This window comes from Merops nubicus, unplaced genomic scaffold (assembly GCF_000691845.1).
Source record: "Merops nubicus isolate BGI_N331 unplaced genomic scaffold, ASM69184v1 scaffold21904, whole genome shotgun sequence".
NCBI lineage: Eukaryota > Metazoa > Chordata > Aves > Coraciiformes > Meropidae > Merops > Merops nubicus.
Window position 1 is genome coordinate 44,862 of NW_008605222.1, and position 24,655 is coordinate 69,516.

The following is a 24,655-nucleotide window of genomic DNA, read 5'->3' on the forward strand; positions in this document are numbered from 1 at the left end:
CGGTATCATAAGGAAAACTTTCAAAACTGCTGGGTCCTACACTTCCTTGCATGGTCAGCCTTCCTCAGTGCTCCAATTTCTTTCCACAAAACCAGGATATCTGCCCTTGTGCTGTATGGCTGCATTTGGAACACTCATTTACGGATGCTCGGGTGTCCAAATGTAAAGGGGAAAATTGGCAAAAGTGACAGGATGCCCCAAGTGATACTGCTCATATTGTCATCGGGACGTTGCAAGAGCAAAGGCTTTGCTTGCCTAATTGCTGCATTTTTACTCCTAGGTTTAATTTCTTTCCAAAGTTGCAGGATGCTCCTTGCCCAGTGGTGCCTTTGAATGTGAAGTGCAGAAGGTGTGATTCCTATCATTCAACATATGGAGAAACAGGCATGCATAAAGATTAAGGTCAGGACTAATTTTACTTAACTGCAGCCATTCATAAATCAGGCATCTAGTCTAAACTCTTCTAATGTAGACTTCCTCTGCAGTTAATGGAAAGAAATAGCTACTTCCAGAGGCCAATTCATCTCATTTGTCTCTGACACCAGTCTTAAAATGGGATGATTCACCTTCTGAATTTGCTTTCTCTTCCTTCTCTGATCAGAGAAGGAGCACACATGACTAGTTTAATTAGGTACCTCACCATTAGTCAACATTAAATGGAATTAATCTTATCCTAAGTTACCAACCAAGGTCACACAAAAAGCCTCTGGCAGAGCTGAAACAGGGGCCCAGAGCCCCTGACTGCAACCCAGGACCACATCTGCCTCCATCCTGTAAGCAGCATCCAGGCACAGGCACAAGCAATAGCTGAGTAGGGTGTTTTTATGCTTTTAGTAATAAGAAGGGTCCCCATTAGGGTTTGGGGTTGAACCTTTCCAGACAATCCCCAGTGGCTTGAGATAATCCATGCTGTCCCTCAGCAGTGTGTACACAGCCCTCTGTCTGGACTGGAGGCTGTGAGAGTTCAGCTTTGCAGACATGGTCAGATTGTCCCACTGGTCTTACGACCAGAGAATCAATTCTGGCACTGGTTAATTTATTTTAAAAGCATAAATGAGGTCACTGAATCTTGAGATTGAACTATCAGGCTACCACTCCTAATAAAACGCCTTTTAATGCTACCTCTCACTACAGTACAGAAAGTACAGGGGTTTATATCACCTAATAACCATGGCTCCTACATGAGGTACAGGCAAAGCGGTATCAGTTCTAGACAGCTAAATCCAAACTAGAATCAGAGGAATCATAGTTCTATTTAGAGAATTGAAGAATTCAGGTCAGGAGACGAGAAGAAATTGGATGGAATTTCATTTTGGAGGAATTTCTCTAGCAATTTAAAAAAATTAATTAGTTGACCCATTAATTTGTACTTTGAAGTATGGTTTTTCTCTCCCAGGATGACTCAGTCTAAAATCATGGGGCAGGCAGGAGCTTTCTCCCTGAGGAGAAGGTGCTGCTCTATGTTAGAGCTGACACCGGTGGCTACTCTTCTTTTCAGGAGATATCAATCACTTTAAATGGGGAACGATTTTTGGTGGGCTTGTAACAACTCCATAATGGCAGCTTAATTAACTGGATAACATCTAACCTGGTAGTCTTTAGCATTATCTTCTCCATCTATTTAAATTACAGTTTGTACGAGCGGGGTGCTGGTAAACATGAAGAAATGACTCTCATACAAATGCACAGTCAGTATTCACTTGGGATTGCTTCTTCTCCATCTTCTTTTCCTCCAGTGTTTATGCATTTGCTTTTCCTTTTGCCAGTCATATTTTCCACTCTGTTTTTTTTTTTTTTGAAGGCATCTCCTTCCCTTTTGTCTTCTACCCATTCCTCACACATTTTGGCACATTCGAGAGGGCTCAAAATGAGGCAAACATGATTAGCCTCTCTCTGGCCTCACATGCCAGGGCTGATTTTATCTGGGAATGAACCCATGCTCAAAGTGAATTTTATTTTGCATTTTTGTAGAAAAATCCTGTGCTACATTCATACAGTTACCTTTTTGCTAAAGAATCACTAACAAACTGGTGAACAGGCTGTTATAACTATCTTCAGATAACTCAATGAACACTTGTTATACAGGTCACCACTCCTGCAGCAGCCTGTGCCTCATAACACCCAGGTTTGTTTCCATCACACTCTGTTTGCCTGTGCACAGCTTTGCTGGAAAATAGTTTATAGTCAGTTATGTATATTATTATTATTATACTGAACTAGGTCTATCACCTAAAGACAAAATTGAGCAGGACAGCAGTGCACTTTAGTGCTAGCAGGGAGCAAAAAAAAGGGGGAAAGAAAAGGAATAAGAAGAAAGATTCTCACATCTGGTTGAACTGAAATGATCTAGAGATGTGTGGGTTTGGGTGTTGCCACCTCCCCACCCCAAAAAAAAAAAAAAAAAAAAAAAAAAATAATTGGGAAAAGAGAGTTATGTGCACATCTGGAAGACCCCAGGCATCAATGGAACTGCAAGTCCCCAGAAACCAGCAAGGGGCCAAAGGCAGACTTGCCTTCCCCTTCTGGACATTTAAAATTTAGGGTTGTACACGGAGTCATATTGTGACAAAGAGATCCAGAGAAGGAGCCACATTCCCCCAGTGAAATGTCCCAGTGAGATGAGATTACATTACAGCTTCACACATTATGGGTTCCAATGCTTTGATAAAAGCCAAGACGTGCTCACAGCTAAAGTAAGCAGGAAACTCAACAAAAACTTCAGATTCAGGAGGTGCTCACAATGAAGTGTAGGCAACTTAAATAAACTCCTGCCCTGATTCCTGTGTTGAGGGGGGAAAAAAATGCTGTTAAGTACAAAGGAGCCATGAGGTATGGGCTGAAAACACTCTAAAAAGGCCTTCTGAGTAGCACATAAGCAGCAGCAATGAAATATGTGATACATGTTTAAAACTCATTCCACAAGCTGCTTTTCATCTCTCATTGATATATGTCTCCGTTGACAGAGAAATTCCTGATCCCAGGGGAGTGTGCTCAGAAAAGCTGTATTCCGTGGTCTCAGTCATGAGGTGTAATTTTATTTCAGGAAAAAAGATTAGGGTAGCAAGTGTGGATAGCTCAGGGAGAATCTGTGATCTCCTGCAGTAGTGGAATATGTTAAAAAGCAATATAAAAGCTACATAAATAGAATAAAATAATGTTGCAGCTATCCCAGTGCTTGCCACACTGCATTTAGTGCTGGTTGCTCTGTTAAAAAGATGATTTTGTGGAATGGATTTGGCTTGGAGGGGGGCAAAACGGTTATGGACACATGGAGACTTGAATATGAAATGCTGTCTGAAAGTTTGGGGCTGTGCAATGAGTTTCTGAATAAGGATGTGACCCAGCAGGCATTGGAACAGATTTGGTCACAGGCAAGGAGAAGGAAAAGAGATGAGAAAAATTGAGAGGTAATAGACAAAAGCTACACAAGCTGTTCTGACTTGTTCGCTGTCATAGCACAAAGCATGTTAGGTATTAAGAAATACATTTCTCTCCAAAATTATGAGCAATATTCTGGTCTCTCACCACTACTTGGCTATTTTAAGCTAAAGGCCAGCCTGAGTATTAGCTTCCAGAGACAGAAAACATTGCCATTAACCCACCTCAGTACCCACTGTGATCATTTTACATGAACCAAACTAGAAGACAGTACTGGGGGAGTGGAATAAAGTCAGTCCAATCTGCAGCCAGTCAGGCAGTGCCTGTGCTGCTGCTTCAGCTGGCCAGCCCAGGACGGCCCCAGAACACGTTAAAATGGCCCACAGAAGCTGATGTTCAGTTAGCACGTCCCAGGCATGGCAGGAGATGTGAGGAAGCTTCATCTTCAGCTTAATCATTTCAGTTCCAGCTAAACGAAGGAATGTCTCCCAGATCAAAGCAAGGCAATCTTGAGTCTGCTGGATGTGGTAACTGGAAAGGGACACGAGCTCGCCTCTCATCACTGAACTTCCACTGCTCTGCTGGAGAAGTCAAGATGTAAATCTGGCCACGGAAGAGGCTGACTTGCAGAATGTAAATGTGGTGTTGATGCTTGAAGATTTTTACCTCCACAGGGAGGAGGGTTGTGTGTTTTTATCTTTCAGCTTGTGGGTGTGGAACTGAAAACTAATCAGATTATGCTACACGTGGCCTCACCAGATGCTGACACTCAGGGACTCCCTTTCTTTGTACCATGTACACCACCCACCAGCTTTTTTTTGTGTATGTGTTGTGTTTTTTTTTTTTTTTTTCTGGTACCAAGGAGATCTGGTTACCAGATTTTCAACAGATGCTTTTATCACTCTCAAGTGGTTTAGCTACTTTCAGTCATCGCCCAGTTCTTTTTCGCTTCTGCCTTAACAACAAGAAGTACTGTGGGAGTCAGGTGTCTCCATAAAGGAGCCAAGGGAAGGCAGAAAGTTCATGAAAGGTAAGAACCTGGGCGCTCACTTGCTGGGGACACATTTTCTGGGACATCCTAAACAGAACGGAGGATGATGAACCAACATGAAACACCAGTTTTTTTGTTGGGTACATGTCACGAGTGCGTTCAGCATCAGCTAGTGAAGTTTGGAGAGTCACTCTATAGAGTGACTACAGCTCAAAAGGGTTAAACAAAATTTCTTTGAGCTCTGGGGCCAGTACCCAAGGCTTTCTATGGCTTTGGGCTCAGTGCTAAGATTAAAAAAAGAAAAAAACTTGAATGGAAAAGGGACGTCCCTTCAGGCGAAGGAGTGGCTGAAAGAAGAACAACCTAGTTGACAAGCTATGAATTTATGGCCTATACACCCCAAATTTTCCCTGACTTCAAGAGAAGCACATCAGAGGCCAAGAACCCAAGTTTTGTTTATTCCCACATCTCTCCAATGGTGAAGTGCTTTTAAAAGGTAAAGAATGGGCACCTTTTTCCTACTAACATGATACGTCTCGAGACGAGCGCTCTGATTATGCCTCTTTTAACACCAGTGACAAACTTCTGTGTGCACACTGCAGAAGACAATCTCATATCACAAAAAAGATAGGTTACACGTCCTCTGAAATTAATCACAAATTCTCCTTAAATTCTCTTCTGATGCCTTTCTGCATTTTATCCCATTTTGTCCTACTCATCAGACATAACTGGAACATACCAATATTGACAATTCACTGTGAATTCAGGTACAGGCTTGTAAAGCTGAAGACAACGGAGTCACAGTTAAGCCACGATAAAAGAGTTGAGACCTGAGCCTAAGACTCTGTTAACAGATGTTGTGCAGGAGCTGCATAACTCTGAGCATTGAAAATGAAGCAAAAATATTCATTGTTCTGTTATAAATTTCAGACAATACATCATTGCAGCAAGATGTCACTCCAAAGTAATGTCAGTCTACACACTGGAGGTAAAAATACGAGAGCCATAAATCAGCAAAAGCTCAGAAGACATACTTCAGCTCTTTGCAAGGAAAAAACATCAGAAGCAAGTCACAAGGATTCCTCTTGTGTCCCTTGTCTTGTGACAAACTGTCATCCCCAGGCTGGCTTCTCCTCACCTAGTACTACTGAATGTACCCAACCCAAAGTTCATGAAAGAAAACCCAAAACACAAGAGCCAAACAATTTTTACCCAGGAAAGGGGAAAGCTTGGAACCCTTCCAGTCTCTTGGGCAAAGACACAATTATGAGAAGAAAAATATAATCCACCCAAGAGACATAATTACATAATTAGGCCATAGGCTGTGCATAGGAAAGGTTCTTGTAGTTCATAAAACAAGAAGCTACATAGTTGCAGTAACTGCAGTTAATTCAGTCAATGGATTTAAAAAAAAAAAGTTTGTTTTTTAAATAGCTGAGGGCACCAGTTTGCATTAGAGTGGGGAGTTTCATCTCCTGACTGTACACAGAGCCCTGTTAGTCCTAACAGGAGTCACCCAGACGCAGGCAGAAAACAAGACCCTGTCTCTTTTTGTTCTTAAAAAAGACATGTTTTTTTAACCTGAAGCAGGTAGCAAAACAAGCTGTACCTGAAACTGCTGCAGAGAACTGGAAATAAATAGGAAGAGCACACACTGTGGATGGGCTCAGTTCCTACACAACGGATCTAATGTGGTCTATTGCCAAAATCCCACTGAGCTCCTCCTCCCTGACCCCTGCTCTCCCGAGTGTCTGCAGACTCCTGGTACGGCTCCAAAAGGGCCAGATCCAGCTCCCAGGGGAACCAGTTGTGCTGTCTTCCCAGAGCTGGGGCTCAGCCCGGGGTGAGCAGAGGCAGGGGCAGGTTTGATCCTCAGCATAGCAGTCAAGCTCAGGGAGCATCCCTGATGTCAACGGTCATCTCCCCACTGACTTTCTGGAGGCGAAAGCAAATGTTGACTCAGCTCATCTTGCTGGCAGCCCACAAAGCATGGGATGGAGTCAGGGCACCCAGCAGGTCTAAAGGAGGAAGGTGCAGGAAGGGTGAGGGGAAATGATCCCAAGGGTGTGTAACCTGTGTCTCTTTGTGCCCATGTGAATGACTCTAACTCAGCCACTGCAGAGCCTCTGGGAATATAAAGTGCTATCAATGCTTTCCAGAAGTCAGCTGGGGGCTGTGAAAAGCAAGCATCCAGCTGAAAGACAGACCCAGGGGTCGGGCTTCTTCAGCAAATGGCAACAGCTGCATCGGAGCCTCTCACTCCCAAAATTCCTCTGCATACAGAGGTGAAAAATGGTTCAAGTGGGATTGCTTTTGCACCAGTCCCCTCCCACCCTCCAGTTCATCCCAGTGTTGCAGGATCCACGTTGCCCTCTGCGCTGCCCCTCTGTTGTGGTACGGCCTTAGCTTGCCAGTAAATGAGCAAGGTCTCCCCTTCCTCTGGTGGGGCTTTTTTATTTGGTTTTATTTTGGACTTGGATCTTAAAGCTTGTTCTGCAAAGCCGCACAACACCCCATATGAACATCATCCCAAACCAGCCAGGCTGGGGAGGGAGCAGGTGGGACACCCTTGTGCCACGATGCTCTGCCTTCACCTTTATGCATCCTTCATGAGCATAAAGGAATCTGTGTGCACGTGTGCCAGGAAACCAGCTAAACATTGCTGGCATCCCTGCTCGAGACATTAAAGACAGCTCATATAAACAGAGACTGTCACGCAAGTCTCAGTCCCTGCCTTAATTCCCTTTGCATGCTGGTATCTGTTACGCTCTCCTCCTTCTCCTCCCCCTTTTTTTAGCAGAAGGGGGAAGAGGGAGAGCAAGGGCTGTCCTGCAAAAGCTCAAGAGCTCCTCGTTCTGACTTTATCCCCAGCCTAACCCAGCAATACTTTTGAAGAAGAAGGCTTTTTCTCCCTACAAAGGTAACTATCCTATAAAGATTCCGCCAACTTCTGCTGCTTGCTGCATTGGCCATCAGTAAAGATCATAGCAAAAGAAAGGGGGGGGGGGAGCAAAGAAAAAAAATCTCCTTGAGCTGGCCTCCCTCCAGCTGGCAGGAGGGGATGGTTCTCTTAACGCTTGCGAAATGTTATTACTTTGAAAGAACGAAAGGGGGGCGGCGATGTAAACACAGCCATTAAACCAGATTTAAGGCACTTAGTTTAAGTCTAGTCAAAGAGCTCTCCGATGCTACTCTGCTTGGCTCTCTAGACATCCATGAGGTGCATTTTCCTTTTTGGCTTTCTTTTACACCCCCAGAACCAGGAGCGTATTGCAGGCTGAATGCTGCGGTCACAAGGGGAATTCAGGCATGGAAGAAACAACAGCTCAGCAACAAGAGATGGATGTGTGGTGTTTGCACTCTATCTTTCAACAGATTGTTTTGCTGCATTAGAAGACTACTGTGTTTATATCCATGCAGCAGGTTTTAAGCAGATTGTTTAAACTTGATTAGAGTGGGACATTTCTAAAATAACCTTACTAATAAAATTCAGATGGCTAAACAAACCTAAAAACTTGGTTAAAAAATAAAAAAAGACACCCTTTCAACCTACACTAGTAGGGGTAGCATGATATAGACTCCAAAAGAAAACAGTCCTTACAAGTCCAGCTTGGAGGATTATCCTGTGTATCAGCACCCTCTGTGGCAGAGTAGCATTTATCCATGGATCCACCCATGTTAATGCTGTTGCACAATTTACTACAGCCGTGATAGACAGATAATTGCTTTATCCACCCAAGTGTAATAAACGGAGTCTACTATGTTAATCCCTGTGTTCTTATTGCTTGAGAATGCCAAGTAAGGGAGAGACGTACACTGAAAACCCTGCCCTCTCCTTCCAAAACTCCTGGAGTTTACTCACCCGCAGACCTGCTAAAGTGTTCTTTTAGCATTCCACTCCCCTGCTCACAGCGCCAAGTATGTTCAATAGTATCGAGTTATTGTTATATAAAGGGTACCTCCACTCAGGCTATAAGGAGGCAGAAGCCAGGATGCAGCAGCCTTTAAAAAAAAATAAATCCAACCACCCTAAAATTCCTGCTAAATAAAACAAGCCAACTATTATTTGTTCCTGGGCATAGCACAGAAAGCAATTAACCTGTCCTTCTAAAACTGGACATCTATTCGGTCTGTGTGGAGTCTGTCTGACTGTTGAGAAATGTCGTTTAGCTGCTGGCCCATCAGTGCTTTCCACAAAAATCTATAAAGATTTTTTATTTTGAATGTCAAAAACAGGCGTATCCTTTAAAAGGTTTACAGACTCCTGGCGGCTCCATGAGCTTAGGTTTGTGGCATCAAGTTTGTAATGACAGTTTGATGGATGTCTCCCTTTCTTCCTCCTGAAAGGTATAAAGAATTGGTGGTTTCCCCAGTAAAAATTACGTTTAATGCTGTTCTTTGCTCTTATTTATACTCTCAAGTGTGTAAAAAAGTCTTGTGCTGCTGGCAATGAGCGGGTTCACTGGGGCAACTTTCATGCTGCAGAAGGTACTCAACTTTCTGTGTAATTAGAGCACTTGCACAGGCACCTACACGATGTGCAAGCTCTGAAGATGGACAGCCTTAAGCAGCACAGAAATGATGCAGCTGGGCGCAAGAGAAGAAAGGTTGGCCTGAAGATCCTGCCAACAAACCTGGAGGTGAGTTGTAGTTTTCATCCCATTGTTATGCTCCACCTCTATCTGAAAAGGCCAGCAGGAGCATTTCTGTCTCAGGTGGAAGCTGGGATGGATTAACGTCTGCTTTCAAGTCTTTGAGGGAAAGAAAGCATCATTAAAAGGCCAAAACACAGACACAGGGGATGAGTGGATGGAAGTTCAGTGTTAGAGTTTGCCTGTTGAGTACTACTAGTGGTATTGAAAGGGAAAGTATTTTATGTGTCTTTGGCCAATTAGTATTTATTACTTTCTTCCATAACTTGGGTGATGCAATACAGAGCATGATTATAAAATCCTGAGACAACATCCAGGAGGGAGGAGTCCTCCAGACTTTGGAGAAAGGGGTCACAATTCAAAATGCTCTTAGTAAATTGGTGAAATGGTATTTGCCACGTCTTTAGTAAAACGGCACACAGTAGAAGTTAAATGTATTGTAGTACACTTTGGAGCAAGAAATCAAATGCTCAAATGCAGCACAACAACAAACCTATTACCCAGCAGCACTACAGAAGAAGATCTGGGGGTAGCAGCGAGTTGCAAGTTGAATGTGAGTCAATAATGGGATTCTGTCTTAAAAAAAAATGCAGTAAACTCAGTTCTGGGAAAGATTAATGGTTAAGTTGCACAGATGACATAGAAGGTTACTATTACACTCTGCTCAGAAGTGGTGAGACATCAGCTGGGTTGCTTTATCCAGTTTGGGACACCACCCTCTAAGACACATCCAGACAAATGAGAGAGAATCCAGAGAAGAGCAACAGGAGCGATAAGAGATTTAGAAAACATGACCTACATGGAAAAGTTGAAGGAAATAGATTTGTTTAGTCTAGCAAAGAGACCAGCAGGAAAGGACATGATAAGACTAAAATGTTTTCTAACGAAAATGGTAATCAATTGATCTCCATGTCAGCTGAGAACAGAACAAGAAAAAGCTGGCTCCATTTGAGGTAGATGAGATATAAGAGATTAATGTATGATTTTAGCAAACTCCTTTTTAAGTACAAAAGAAAAAAAAAAAAAAACAACAAACCAAACAAAACACAAAATCCAGACTTGGTAAGTAAGTGGAAGGCACAGAACTGAAGGATTTAAGAATTTGGACAGATGTCAGTGATGATCTAAGTATATATAATGCTTCCTCTGAGGAAAAATGGACTAGGTTGCCTGAGGTTTCTTTTAGCCCTACTGTTCTAGGACTGAGTGATTGTGCTTGGTTAAGTCACGTACACAATATTTTTACCATGAGTACATCAAATCAGGCAGCTCATGTTAACTGTGGGCCTAATGTTGCAAAGAGTGCAGCATCTCCAGCTGCCATGAAAGGACACAGCAAAACGCAGGCTGTGTCTTGCTTAGGTGTTCCAGACACAAGGAACCCAAGTTTGGAAATGCTGGTCTAAACCCCTCCACGTCAGAGTTTCCTACACTTCTACCCTCAGAATAACTGACATTTATTTACCTCACAGTGGATATTATAGGATTGATTTAATCATTAATTTAGCAAGCCTGACTCTTGAGTTTCCACTGGTTTTCCAGGGAAGCACAACCAAGTAAAGCTAGAATTTCACACCCAATGCTTGAGTGTTCCTGCATCCCCAGATGAAGGTCCAGAAGACCATTACCATGTTACTAGTCCACAACTGGTTTTGGTTGTTCCTGTCTTACTTGTGCGTCTGCTGGTTACCCAAAGAGACATGGTCCCACACAAACTAGCCCTGGCCATTCTGTTCTGCCAAAACCTGTGTGCTCCTCTCCATGCCAGTATGGATCACAGAACGATAAGTAGGGATTGGAAGGGACCTGTGAAGATCATGTAGTCCAACCCACCCGCCAAAACAGGGTCACCTGAAGCAGGTTGCTCAGAATTGTGTCGAGGTGGATTTTGAAAGTCTCCAGAGAAGGAGACTCCACAACTGCTCTGGGCAGTCTGTTCCAGGGCTCTGACACCCTCAAAGGAAAGAAGCTTTTCCTTATGTTTAGGTGGAACTTCCTGTGTTCCAGTTTGTGCCTGTTGCCCCTTGTCCTGTTGCTGGACACCACAGAAAAAAGTCTGTCTCCACCCACCTGACACCTGCCCTTTAGATATTTATATGAACAAAGGACATCAAAATGACAAACTTTTTTGGGGAAAAAAAAATCCCACACTAAGCATGGAAGCAAAGGTTTTGGACAACCTAGAGTGTAAGAAACTCCTCAACACAGTGAGAGACTATAAAATCTTTAGATTTTCCAGCAAGATAGCCTCATTATTTGCATTATTTGCTCCTGGAAGTGCTTCATTCATAACTACCTCCATTGGATTTTTTTTTTCCTTTGGCAGAAAAGAAAATAAAAGCTACATTCTGCTGTCAGCTACACAAATATAAATCCAGTTTCTACAGAAACTCCAGCTCTGCATAGATTCATCTCACATTAAACCCCCCGAGCGCTAAGGGTGACTGCCTCTACCCTGGACCAGCTCTTTAATAACATCATGCCCCCAAATCAGCAAAGCATTGCAAGTGCATGAGATGCAAGTCGTTGGCCAGAGTTAAGCCTGTCCTTATGGGCTAATTTGTTAATTCAGTGCCTAAGCCAGGGCTTTAACCTGCTCAGGGGTGATGCCTCCTCCCGAAAGCCCCAGGAGGGACGAGGGGGAGGGAGGTGAGTGACACAGCTGCATCTGGCTGTGAGAAATGCAGTCTGCATTGGAAGGGCTCTGGCAGGGGGCTGACCCTTTTGCCGACAGTTGTAAAGTTTGTTTAGAAATGGGGAGCCTCCTGTGAACTTAAAAACAATAGGAAAACAGAGTCCTGGAGAATAACTCTCACCCCCTGCCCTGGTTGCCTGTGTTTTGGCTACCAGAAGGTAACAAATCCCCAGGAATGCGGGTGGGGAGGGGGATGCGCCTGCGAGACAGAGCTGGAGGGTGGCCAACACAAGCGGCGGGTGATGCCATTCACAGGGAGGAGAACCCTGCTGACAAACACCCAGGAAAAGCCCAGGAAAAGCCCAGGAAAAGCCTGGGAAAAGCTGGGGGTACTGCAGGCAAGATGTCCCCTGCAACTGCTCTGGCTGCTTCTGCAGGGAGCTCTTCAGGAGCTCACCCCACAAACCCCAAATATCTCTTCTACTCCTTCCAGCCATATCAAATTTAGTGGAAAGTCAGCTTCACCTCAAGGCATGGCAGAGAAGATGAGTCCAAACAAGACCTGATTCTTATTACTGAATTCTGGAGTCTCCCTTGCCCATACACCAGGGGAGCTCAGAGGGCATTCTTTTTGGCCACTGGACAGGATGAGAGAGGGACATCTCTGCCCTACCACCAGTCCCCTGTGCTATGCAGTCCTTCCCCATGTTCACATTTTTAAAGATTACAGCTCATAGGCTTTACTTTCGCCCTGCTGTACCTACTCTGTTATTTCACTGCTAAACAGAAAACCACTTGGGCTTTACATTGTGGGTGCAATTCACTGGAAAAAGGAAAATCAAAGAAACAGAAGCTGTAAATGCCTAAATCACAAGTTGTCCAAATGGGCAGCTGTGAAGTTGATAGCTTTCAAAGATGTACACAAGCACATATGTACAGCCCTACTTACAGATGTACGCTTCGAGCTTGGAAAGACATAGGAACATGCTGGATCATCACTGGCATGTGCTTTGAATAATCTTTATTTTATTATTATTTTGGTGAGTCATTAAATTTGGATGCCCACTACAGTGGACCAGTGGAAAACACCTCTGCAATGCAAGAGTGGCAAGGATATTTTATTCTGCTCTGTTAAAACAGGCAGAAATAACACTAAAGGGCTTAAATCCTGGAAATAGTCATCATCCCTGTGCTATTAATATCACTTCAATAGCTTGTTCTATTTAAAGCGAGTTTCTTTCTTTGGGTTTTATTTTGCGGGTGGCAAATCCTCATTTAATTCACAGGATAAAAAAGTATGAACCTACAATTGGAAAAATAGGATTGTATGGGGTCCAAGTCATCTGCCAGAGCCGTGAATAGAGGCTTTACCACCATCTTCAGTGGGAGACAGCCTGGCCCTGAAGTCTTCACAGCTTGTACAAATTTCAATTTTATTATTTGCTTTAATGTCATATGACTCATTTAAAGGAACAATATAGCTGCTTCCACTGTAATGGCTACAGTCATATCTCTCTGAGTCCAAAACCTGATCCTTCAGTTATGGAATTTTAGATACAAGCTATGTAGCCTACCTTTTAGCTTTACCACTTGTTTTTTTTTTTTTTTCCATGGAGAAGGCACACTCAAGCCACTGGCCCCATTTGTTAGAGAATGACAGATTTCTATGAGGCTTTCCCTTTTCTTTAAGCACAACTCTGGTTTAATTTCATCAAAGAATGATGGAAAATAGAACGCAAAGTGCTCGTCCTCTTTTGTCCAAGAAAAGTAAAACAAGCAACACTGGTGATGCTGAAGAAATTGGATATCTTTTAGTGGTGCTTTGCCTTGGGTTTTTTTACAAGTAAAACTCATCTACCTTAACCAATTTAAATGAAGTAAAAAGGCAACAACAGAAGAGAGGGATGGAAAACTTCTTCCAGCTTCAACACAAACTGTGAGGAAGTTGAAGCTTAAAAAAAGAAAGTTATTTTTTTTCAGTAAAAAACTACAGAGAACTCAGCATTATGACAAAGGAAGAAATTTCGGGTTTAACTCTTCTCCAGGTAGCATAGATCGTTCCTTGTTCTTTCACTCCAGCTTCCTACAAGGCCTATGGGTTTATTCTCCTTTGGGCAGCAGCAAAGGAGTTTGGCTGTCAGTGTCCTCAGTGTTGACCAGTTTTGATGTACAATCAAGTTATTCCTCCCTTGACAAAACACTCTGTGTGCTAACAATTCCTCTTCATCAAAGGACCAACGTTAGGCTAGGACTGAACACAATTTCTAATCCCTGATGGATTTAGATGGCCAAAGGTGATCTGCTGTCAAGTCTACTCTCCAGCATCCAGCAGCATTTCTGACAAGACACTGGTTTAAAATTAGGTATCTTGCATAAAGTAAGGAAGACAGGCTCCCTTCTCCATGATACTGATATTTCACTGCATCACTTGAACAGAACACATAACCCTGACACTCTCACCAAGTGTGGTGGTAATTTACTTCCTGTGCATCACTCAGATTTGAGAGTTAAAAGTGTTTTTTTCTGGTTTTGCTTTTCTTTGATAATGTTTCATGATGGTGTTTTAGAGTAGCTGATATTACAGTTTGCTAATGTTTTGATCATGCTTCTTGCTTTCTTGTAGATTCTGGCATACGTCTTCACTAAATAAATGGACACACTGGTATAAAACTGATTTAAGAGAGAATTGTGAGTGATGAATTTAAAGCAAAAGTCAAGGCTAGCTCACTTGACAGTTAAGATAACTGTACCTCTATCAAGCTCTGTGGTTTTCACACCTTCACATTTAGTGTTTGGACGTTTCCTTCTCTGCTTTTGCAAAAACAGCAACACAGAAATCTGGTCAAAGGCCTTCTCCTGTAAGAAGCAGTTTCCTGAGCCCTGCCAGGCAGGGATGGGTACCCAGCTCCTGATGGCTGCTGGGAATATCCTGAGCACAAGGAGCTGGGCTCTGTCCATGCCAACCCCATCACGTCAGACCAGGGTAAATCTACAGTCACCTGTAAACGTGGCAGGAGATGAAACACTAGGGATGAGGCTCATCTTAATTAAAACCTGCCTTTTGTATCTTAATCTTGCATGTGTGTGTGAGTTAAGTGGCCTTATAAAGCAAGGTAACATCATTTCCACTGGCTCTAGTTTCTAGAAGTACTGCTGCTTATCCTGAACTTAAGCATAACTCCTCCTGAAGGAGTTGCTCTGTTACAGCTTTGGTATGTACACGATGGTACATTCCTTCCACGTCTCATTTTGTTCAGAAGCAGCACCATTTATTGGTGCTTTAGCACACTAGAAAGCAAGCTTATGTGTGTATGCAAACAAACACACCAGCACCCTCACACGTGCTAAAAATGCCATTTTTGTGCCCGCTCACAGGGAAAAAGAAGGATTAGTTATGCACAAACATAACAACTTTCTCTAACTCTGCCCGGAGATGTGAAAGAGAAGTGGCCCTGTAATCATGTCTCTTCTGAGAATACTGCCATATGGTTTTAACAGAGGTTTATTTCCTGAAGCGAGAGAGGACTGCAGATTCTCAATCCAACTAAAATAATTATGCAGACAATTTCACTCCATTACTTTCAGTGGAACCCAAGCTGTGTGGTCCTCACATGCTTGCTGACACCTTTAAAGAGACATTAAACCATTTTTACATAAAATTCCCTTAATGGGTGGGAGGTAGGATGAATTTCCTGGAAGATTAGCACCTGTCACATTGCATAGGGCTTGCCCCTGACTGCTCCATTAATTCCCTTCGGTTGGTAGACAGCAAAACTGTGCCTGAAGCCTCCAGAGTACGGAGCAGCAAAGCATCGACCGTATTTCTGCAGAGGGAAACTTTTAACCTGGCTGAGGTTTCCTATGCAATTATTTTACCTCCCACATTTGACCCTGAAATAGCACAAGACGTAAGTAGAAATGGGTGCCCCACATTAAGTACAAGGAAATTGAAATATAGCTTTACATTTCAGCGTCAGGTTATGCCACGAGCACAGTGTGGAGACTTTGACGAGGACTTTTTTCACAGCTACCTTGGGCTGCTAACCCTTCCCTTCAACTAGACAGATAACACAAAACTTCCAATCTTTCAATCAACAACGGGTAAGAATCCAGGCAAAATGAAACTGTTCTGACTCGAAATAATAAAATGTGTATTAAAACATCACCTATCCAACTCTGAATGTGAACTACAGGAATTCTGTAAAAACAGAGATGCGAACCAAGACACACAGTGATTAAAGGAGATTTGAAAGAGAGAAGGGAGACCACCCTTAAAGCATGGAAATATCCCTTTTGGCCTATATCAACCTGGCTTTTCTTTTTTTTTTTTTTTTTTTTGGTAACTGTGTCTGATTTTAGTTACAGTAGCTAGTTTATGGAATTAGCAAACATACTCCATTTCAGACTAGCAAATCCAATTACATCAGAAGAAAGCACACACATACTTTTAGTGTACCCGTCTGCCTCTGGAGTAAGAAGGGCATAATTCCAGTAGCAAAGGGGTGAGGGAAGGGGAAGAAGGTTTGGCACAGGGATTTTTCACAGTGTAAATCAGTGATTTTGCAGATCAAAAATGTAAATTTAAAGAAAAAAAGTGACCGAGACTATGAGATTAGAGCAGAAATCAGGTATATATATCATCAGCAAACCACAGGGAACAAGCCAATGGTGTACAGGGTTGTTTTCTTGATGATTTGCAAATCTTGGTGCAGCTTGAGGCTACTGAACAAGCACCTTCCTCTACTGGGCACGGGAACTCTGCAACGGTTAATGGCACACTCTGCACGTGTGTGGCCCGAGTGGCGAGAAAACCGAGCAGGAAACATGTTTCTAATCTTTTTCCAGTGGCAATTTCAACATTATGCTACAGATAAATCACGGTAATGTAAATAGTAAAATCCAGTTCTCAATTCTTTGGCTCTGTCTGCCACCAGCTTAGGTTTCTGCAGGTGGGACAGACACAGATGGTCTGCTACAGGGTGGAGGTTTCGTGCTCAGCTCCTGATGGTGCCATACTCATACTCTTCTCTGCTTTCCCTCACACAATTTACCCCTTCACCATATAAGCTCTGGGGAATTTTCTCCCATTTGAAGTCTGGGGAGCATGGTACCGAAAGGTCCTCCTCCCAGCTGTGGCATCCATACATCTTACAACAAAGTAATTGCACCTCTGATAAAATTGTGAAAGTGTATTGACCATTATCAAAGCTGCTGTTACTAATACAACCAAATAAGGTTGGTTTGTTAAGTCAACAGTACTTGCTCGGTCCCATGCCAGGGCAAAATGCTCTGACTGAGCCTTTCAACACAAGGAAGAAATACTGAAGATGTTGGAGACAGCATTGTCTTTCTGTGGCACTCTAATAAAAGCTACGAACATGTTTTCATCCAAGCTGGATTTAACAACACTCTCTCTCCCCCCAAACCTTCTGTTTTCAGAACAAAACCTAAATTTCAGGCCAATGTTTCCTGTGGTGACCGCTGTGGTTAAACAATATTTGTGAGTTTTGCATGGTTGATAAGGTCTTTCGGCTCCACTGCAGAAGAACTGTTTGTCAGCTGAGGTGTGGCAACTGGAGACAGAGGTTAAACCCAGCAGAAATGGTCAGATCCAGTTCTCCTCTGGGTTTATGGCATAGCTCCCACTTACTTCAAGGGAAGTAAGATTTGGGCTGACACAGCTCTTCCAGTTAGCCTTTGGTTTTGGGGGGAGAGGGGCGGCAGCTTTTCTTGTGCTGTTCACTGAAACAGGAGGAAAATGCTCAAAAGGATAAGAGTGCCGAGGTTTGGCCAGCTCCACCTACTCTTCATGCTACATGCCACAAATGTCTAAAGTGGATCTTGGGGAAACTACCCATAGTGGTTTTGAGGTTTTAAATAAGGACAAAAAAAAAAAAAAAGACAGGAAAACTGCACTCAAACACTGATTTACTCTACAAATTCATTTAACTCTCTGACAGTTGAACTGAAAGGTCAAAGAGGCAACCCGGTTTATTGAGATGCAACCGTGCTCTGAAATCATTTAGCCAAAATGTCACCTTCTTCCTTGAGAAGATTTTGGCTCTTCAAAAGTTTCATTCATTTGTATTGGAGTATTATCAGTCATGTGTTTAACACACATTCTCTCCAGTCTGTCATAGACAAGTGAGACCAAACCTGTCCTACTCAATAGGCAGGACTCTGATTATCTAAAGGAATTCAATCTTAGCTTAGCAGTAAAAACAAGCACCAGTGATTTGCAAGCAACCAGCAAGAACTGTTGTTCTCACCAATTAATAATATGGGGTAATTTGGGGACTTTGCACAAACTCAGCATCATATAAAAATGTGCTAATCACATGAAGCAGCACTGAAAACTCCTACATGGGCCAACATTAATGTGCTGGTGAAAGTACAATGAGATCTCTGACCACAGATGATAACAACCTTAGTTTTACACCACGCCCTGAAGGCAAAACGTTGGGAAAGGCCAGTGTTCCCTTGGTCTTTTCAGAAACTGCACAGACCTGGTTCCTTATCGTGATGGGGATTTCCACTCATCTTAATTCTTTAAAATGGAACCTCTGAAGGTTTTTTCCCCTATACCTGGATGCCTGTTTACTTGACTACTATATGCAGGCTTGGACTCACTTCTCTGTGCCAGGAACTGAGTTAAATACATGACTCATAATAATCCAAAAGTAATGGGTAATACTTTTGGAAAACCAAAATCCTCTCAAGGAGGGAAAGACGTCTACCTGCCCTGTGCTGAGGTCTACAAGAAATTGACAGTGCTGAAGAAAAAAACAATTTAATGGGACATTTCATCAATTAAATCTCAAAAATTATGTGCTTGTTAGAAATCATTCCCTTCCCATCAGCGCTGCTGAGTTTGTCAGCAGGTTCTGGAGCACTCTACATTATGCTCTCTCCCAAGCCTCAGAAACTGCTGAACTTAAATCAATGTTATTAATTTGATAATTCAAAACATGCTGCCTGTTTGGCTTTTAATGGAGAAACTAAGAGGGAAACAATTTATCAGCCAGCAGCTCAAATAAACAGTATTCACATATTTATTTCCCTGCCTTTGTCTATGTTTTACTCTTTACAAACCTAATGCATTTTCTCCCCCTCATCCTTTTTATTTTCTGTCAATTTCCTCCAGAAAACAAACAAAAAGGGACCATCAAACATTTATTCTTTTATGTCTGCCATTTATCTTATTTTTCACTTTCTTTCTAAGCATTTGCTGTACATGTATTTTGGGTGCTTTAAGCTCCACCCGTTCACTTTCATTTCTCTAGCTATAACAGCACTAGACATTTAAGTTTACTTCCTCAAAAATTACAATTTTAGTAATCTGCTCTGCTTCCCTGTGAACTGTAAGCCTTTAGAGATGAGTCTGCTACTGGACAAGGCAGTTATTTCTTGACCATATCAGATACCCTTTGTTCTGTGGTTGCACCCTGGCCAATGTGTGAAGCACCAGGAGAGAATTTACCATTTCCACAGCTTTTCTTTTCTACCTGAGCTTTTCTACTCCAGCACTTCACTGAACGGGAGGGACATGCTGGACAGGAACACACAGAGGAACATACTTGGCATCCCAAATTACTCTCATGTGTTCAGTGTCACTAATGAAAGATGAGGTTAGCAAACATGAAAAGCTCCATTTCAGTAATATTTATATGGGCAGCATGGAGAAAGCAAGTTATTAATTACAAAAGACAACAGAAAAGGTCACTGCAATACTGTGAGCCAAACTGAAATGGGGTTTCACACGGACTACTCTGCTACCTTGCATTTAGAAATGCACTGAGCCAAACTTTTCACAAAAAACTTGACAATTTATTACTATCTGTAATGTAGAAATGAATTGGTCAAAACCTGACAAAAATAAAAAAAAAAAGTTTTTCTCATTAATGTCAGGCTGCAGAATTCCAGATTAAAACAGCCTGGAGGCTTTCTCCCCTCTAATAGTTCTCAATTATTTTTTCCCCCTTAGGGAAGAAATGACCAACTAGGTCTTGCAGCAGCAGGTTTATGGCGAGTACACTGTCAACATTTCTAGATGCCTGTTTTCAGGGTTTTCTGACACAGTTGTAGAGCTTACTCAGGCTAACATTTTTTTCTTTTTTGCCTAATAAACTCTATAAATTTTTAAACAAGGCTTTAAAAAATAAATTTTGCTTAGGCTTTGGCTAATGGGAATTGACATTTTTGGAGCTCACTTTCCATTCCAAAGCAGAAGCTAATCTCAGTAAGATGTTTAATTGAAACCTGGTCACTGTCCACCCCGCAGCCCCTGCTGCTGCTGTTCACCACGGAGCCTGGACGTGTGGTCAGCACAAGGGTAACCAGCTCTCCACAACCAGGGCTGTGCTCACATGGCATCTTCAGGCTGCAGCTCTGCCAGCTGCTGAGGTTATCGTGCCTGGCCCCTTCTCTGCTGTTCATCACCCATCTTCTGCCTAATCTGGAGCAGGACTCTGCTAAGACAACTCGTTTTGACTGATGCTGATTAGAGGGGCACTGGGGAATGGTGTTCTCCTCAGACAGCACAGCTGTGACTGGAAGAGGACACTCAAGAAGCCCTCACGTCCCTTAGCCCCTGGGATTCCTCCTGCTAAAGAATGTGCAAGGCAAAGTGATGTGCCTTCTCCTGGCAAGGATTTATTGTCACGCAGACCTACAGAGCTCACAAATTTCCTGATTTCCATGGAGACCTGCAGGGACGCTAAGGCACTTATCACAGATGCCTTCACCCAGACACCTTCTGCTTTTCCTGCTATATTTGCATTAAGTCCTGCTATCAGCTTCCCCTGTTGGATGTCACCATGAGAAATGCTGAATGCAAAGTCCACCTGAGCTCAGGAAGCTATTACCTTCTTCTCTTTCCATCCCTTACAAAAATCTTAATTCACGTGAAAAAGATGGGATCTTCCCCATGGACATGTTTATGAGCACCCATGGACCACATGTATTTAAATATAATAAGAATCAAATGTCATTAAGGACACCAAAAGGTTAGTACAGGGACAGACACCACTTGCTAGACCACTGCAGTCACAGAATAGAGGAAAGACCCAGAGGACTCCAAGTTAAGGAACTAGAAACCCTGCCTGTTCAAAGGGGCTGTGCAAAGTGGAAAACCCAAACTTGCCACTTTCTCAAATCCCTTGTCTAAGAAGGGTCATAACATGTTAAAGAAGAACAGATTAAGGATATGCTGTTATAAATCCAGAGGTACAAGTTTAGATAACTTACTCTGAGTTGAAATGACTAAGCGAGTTAACATTCACACCGAAAGTCAAAAGCAAAGCTAAGCTGAGACTTCTCGAGCCAGCCTGGTAGTCTGCCCACGCTCACAGTGCAGTCTAATCCCTCACATGGAGCTCAAGACTGTGCTCACTGCCTCTGTCCTGGAGGAGTGTTGCAACTTCACCCTACTCAGCAAGCAAAGGGCGCCACAGGCACCTCCAAAAGCAAATTTCTTGAATCAGTTCTTGGTTGTATACCAAACATTATAGACTGTGGGCTACAGGCTGAGAAATGAAATCATTTCTGTATTGAAAGACCCCCTCAAAACACCCATCTCCTGTGAGCAGCAGTGTTTGTGGGGCTGACAGAGAACTGGCAAACTGGTTTTATGCAAGCCAACAAACCCAGTTATGTTAAGGGATTTGACAACAGATTTCTAAAAGAGAATGTAAATGCTGACTTAAAAATTAGCTTGACCATTGCCAGTACAGAGCCATACAGATACACAGACAGTTCCTGGCGTGGAATGGGTTATCTGCATGCGTGCTCTCTGCCTGTGGCAGACCATGCAGTGATTCCACTTATCTTAAGCTTCTTTTATTGAGGCCTAAGCTAAATCAAATCAACTTACATTTATGGGGGGCCAGGAACACCTACTGGGCAGCTGCTGTGGCTCAGCTGACATGTGGAAACACAGACATCCCCTGTAACTTGATCATGCGTCTAAGCCCTGAAATTTTCTTGGTATGAACTCAACTGCAGGCTGAAATTAAGTGCAATTTCAGGTCTACCTTCTTTCAGGCTGAAGTGGTGCACAGGTCTAGTGTTAACACTTCACAGTAGGGCAAATTCCATGCATACATACCAAAGCTATAATGATTCTGTAAGTTAAATATAAACAGTTTTGTTTGCATTGAAATATTTGAACATCTGTCCACAGTGTTGTGGAATAGAAGTACACTACTGCACAAGAATCAAATGATGGTAATATCATGGTATTGATATGGAATTACCATCAAGAATTCCATAATTACCATCAAACGATGCTATATAGCATAATAAAACAAAATGCAAAAAAAAAAAATCAACAAATACCAATAAGAAAAATTTAAATGTTAAAAGTCTGTCTCATTGGGTAAGTGAGACTGTGGTTGGAAACACAGCAACTAACATTTCTCCTCATGTCTTCAACATTTTCAGTTCTCTTTGCAATGTAAAACCAACAAAAACAATGGTGCTCTCACAAAACGGCCAAATTCACAATGCAGGGACTGCTCCTCCCCATCAGGGAAGGGTTTTCCTTACAATTTTAGATGTGCAGAGCCTAAAGAGCTAGAAAAATACTTAAGCATTGTGTGTATCCTTTTAATTTGGCAAATACTAATTTTGTTGTTCTATTAAGCACTTGGCATCAAAGGTTTTCTTTAAGTGCAGGTGTGAAAGGAGTCCATACAAATTAAGGAACCATCTCACCAGCTTTTCAGTCTGGAGGAGCACATGAAAGAATCTGACTACAACAGCTCAAGGGATTAATTTTCACTCTGAACATGGATTCTTGGGCTCCAGAGCTGCTCCCGTCCTCTTTGCACATTCAAGGCTCACACTGACTTCTGCAGGACTTTTTGGGAATCCCTATGGTAAAGAAATGTTTCTACTGATGGACACAAACAGCTGTGTCTGTCTTTTCTATCAGCAACTGTTGTCTAGAAATGTCACATGCATTTGGTGAGATTACTTTCTCAGATGAGCTGCATATCCTAACGGGTGTGAGCAATCTGTGTGAATTTAGGTATTTTTGCAGTTCAGATATGGAAATCGCCTTGGCCCCTCCAAGTGAGGGCTGCCAAGGCCCATGCCCCCCCCTCCCGAAGCTCCAGATGGCTATGACTTCAGTCATATATTCTGGCCAGTAGTCTCAAGGCTGGGGTTAAACAAGCAGTTTGTTCCTCTCTTACATAAGCACCGAAAGACAATACTACATTCGAGCTCATAAAAATATTTTAATTGGTGATGATTTCCAGACAACTATGTCAAAATTAACTCAGAGTTGATGCCCACTTGCTTCAATTTCATTCATCTGGGTTCAAATTATTTGCTTAAAAGAAGAAACATTTCCTTTTATACACACTTCGGTTTCAACCTCCAAAACCATTGCTAGAAATTAGTCCTAACCACCCAGTCGGCTGCCTCAGAAACCAAGCTCAAATCCATCACTTTAATGACATCAATAACAAATACACAACTTTAAACCCTATTGTGAACAGTGGCGTACCGAGGAGCATGTGTAGCTGTCATCTCGTTAGTCACTAGAAAAACACCCGTGAAACCCAACGAGCCGAACCATGACAAATTATTCAAGAGTTTAACCTGAGACATTAATGAGCACTAAATAGCTTGTTTTCATGCTTGCTTAAGGAGATTTGTTTAAAACCCCACCAACCTCCGCCGAACGTTGCCTGGTGAGGCCGTTCGTTCTTGTCAGGCTGGTTTTCCTATTCCAGCTAAAGCAGCAGGTTGCAAATGTTTGGTTAAGGATGGCTGCCTCCCCCACCCCTCCAGACACACGCGCTCGGAGGCGACCGCGCCGGCTCTAAAGTTCCTCCCCTCGGCTGCACAAAAGTGGTGGATTCACTTCCCAAAGTTAGAAAACGTGTGGTTGATAAAAGCACGTGCACCTGACTGTGGTGATCCAACAGTCAGTGGTAGAAAATAAATGTGAAAAGAGTATCTATCCATGCAGGAGTTTTGCCTTTTCAGGCTTTCTGTTTTGTCTGCTTTCCATCTCTCTGGGCTGTAACAGAGCAAAGCTCCTAAGCAGGCACAAGAAGAGGCTGGTACTTGCCATTCTCTGAAACCAGCACCAGGTATTTAACTTTGAGGAAGGGCTGATTTAATGAGACACTTGCTCCTGAAAGCCAACATTACCTCCTGCAATGCCTTCAAGGAGTTGAAGGAATTGGGACCTGGGCCCTAAGACAACTACATTGTTCTGACATAACACCGCATGGTGGGAGCTCAAAGCTAACAGGTCAGAAAAACAAGCACCCATTTCTTCCTATCTTGAGGATTGTCAAAAATATATATATATATTGTTAATATATATAAAGATGTTTGCATTTATCAAGGGAAACTGAAGCCTTCTGACTCATATATATGACTTGGATGGGAATATGCCTTTAAAACACAACTCAAATAAAAAAACACCTTGATCTTCACCTTCTTCCCATATTCGAGTCATTCTTAGGGTAGGGTAATGACACTATTCATACATCACACAAGGGCAACTGAGGCTGAGAGAAAGAGGTGCCCAGTTTCCTGCAGTTATCAGTAAGTTTGGATATCTGCTTAGAGGGGCTTTCAAATGAACAAGCATCATAAAGATGTCAGAGGCTGATAACAGACCTGGAGGACTCATGTTCAAATGCGTCAGGCACTGAACCGTGCTGCTTACACCCCTGCCTTACTCATGTAGCCACAGAGAGCTGGTCTTCAAAAATTCCTGATGTGAGGATTAAAAGGAAAAAAATAAAAGAGGCATAGGGTAGGATGTGTTTGGTTCTTTTAAAAGGAAACATTTCTTCTAACAGACAGACTTTATACTGATGTTCCAGATATGCTAACATTACTTTTTGCTATATACAGTCTAAATTGTCATTCAAACAAGACATGAGCAAGCGTCCAAAACAGGAGCAGTCTCAAATGCACTCCAAAAATCTGCACTATACTCCAATGTAAAACTATTTTTCAGTCCATATGGGA

The 24,655-nt window shown here is 42.6% G+C and overlaps 1 protein-coding gene across 1 annotated transcript in view; it reads right to left on the reverse strand.

Annotated features, from left to right (window-relative positions):
• RUNX2 (runt-related transcription factor 2) overlaps positions 1 to 24,655 on the reverse strand; it is a gene marked incomplete at its 5' end in the record, with an annotated part of 79,770 nt that overhangs the window by 35,538 nt on the left and 19,577 nt on the right. The window lies entirely within an intron of this gene.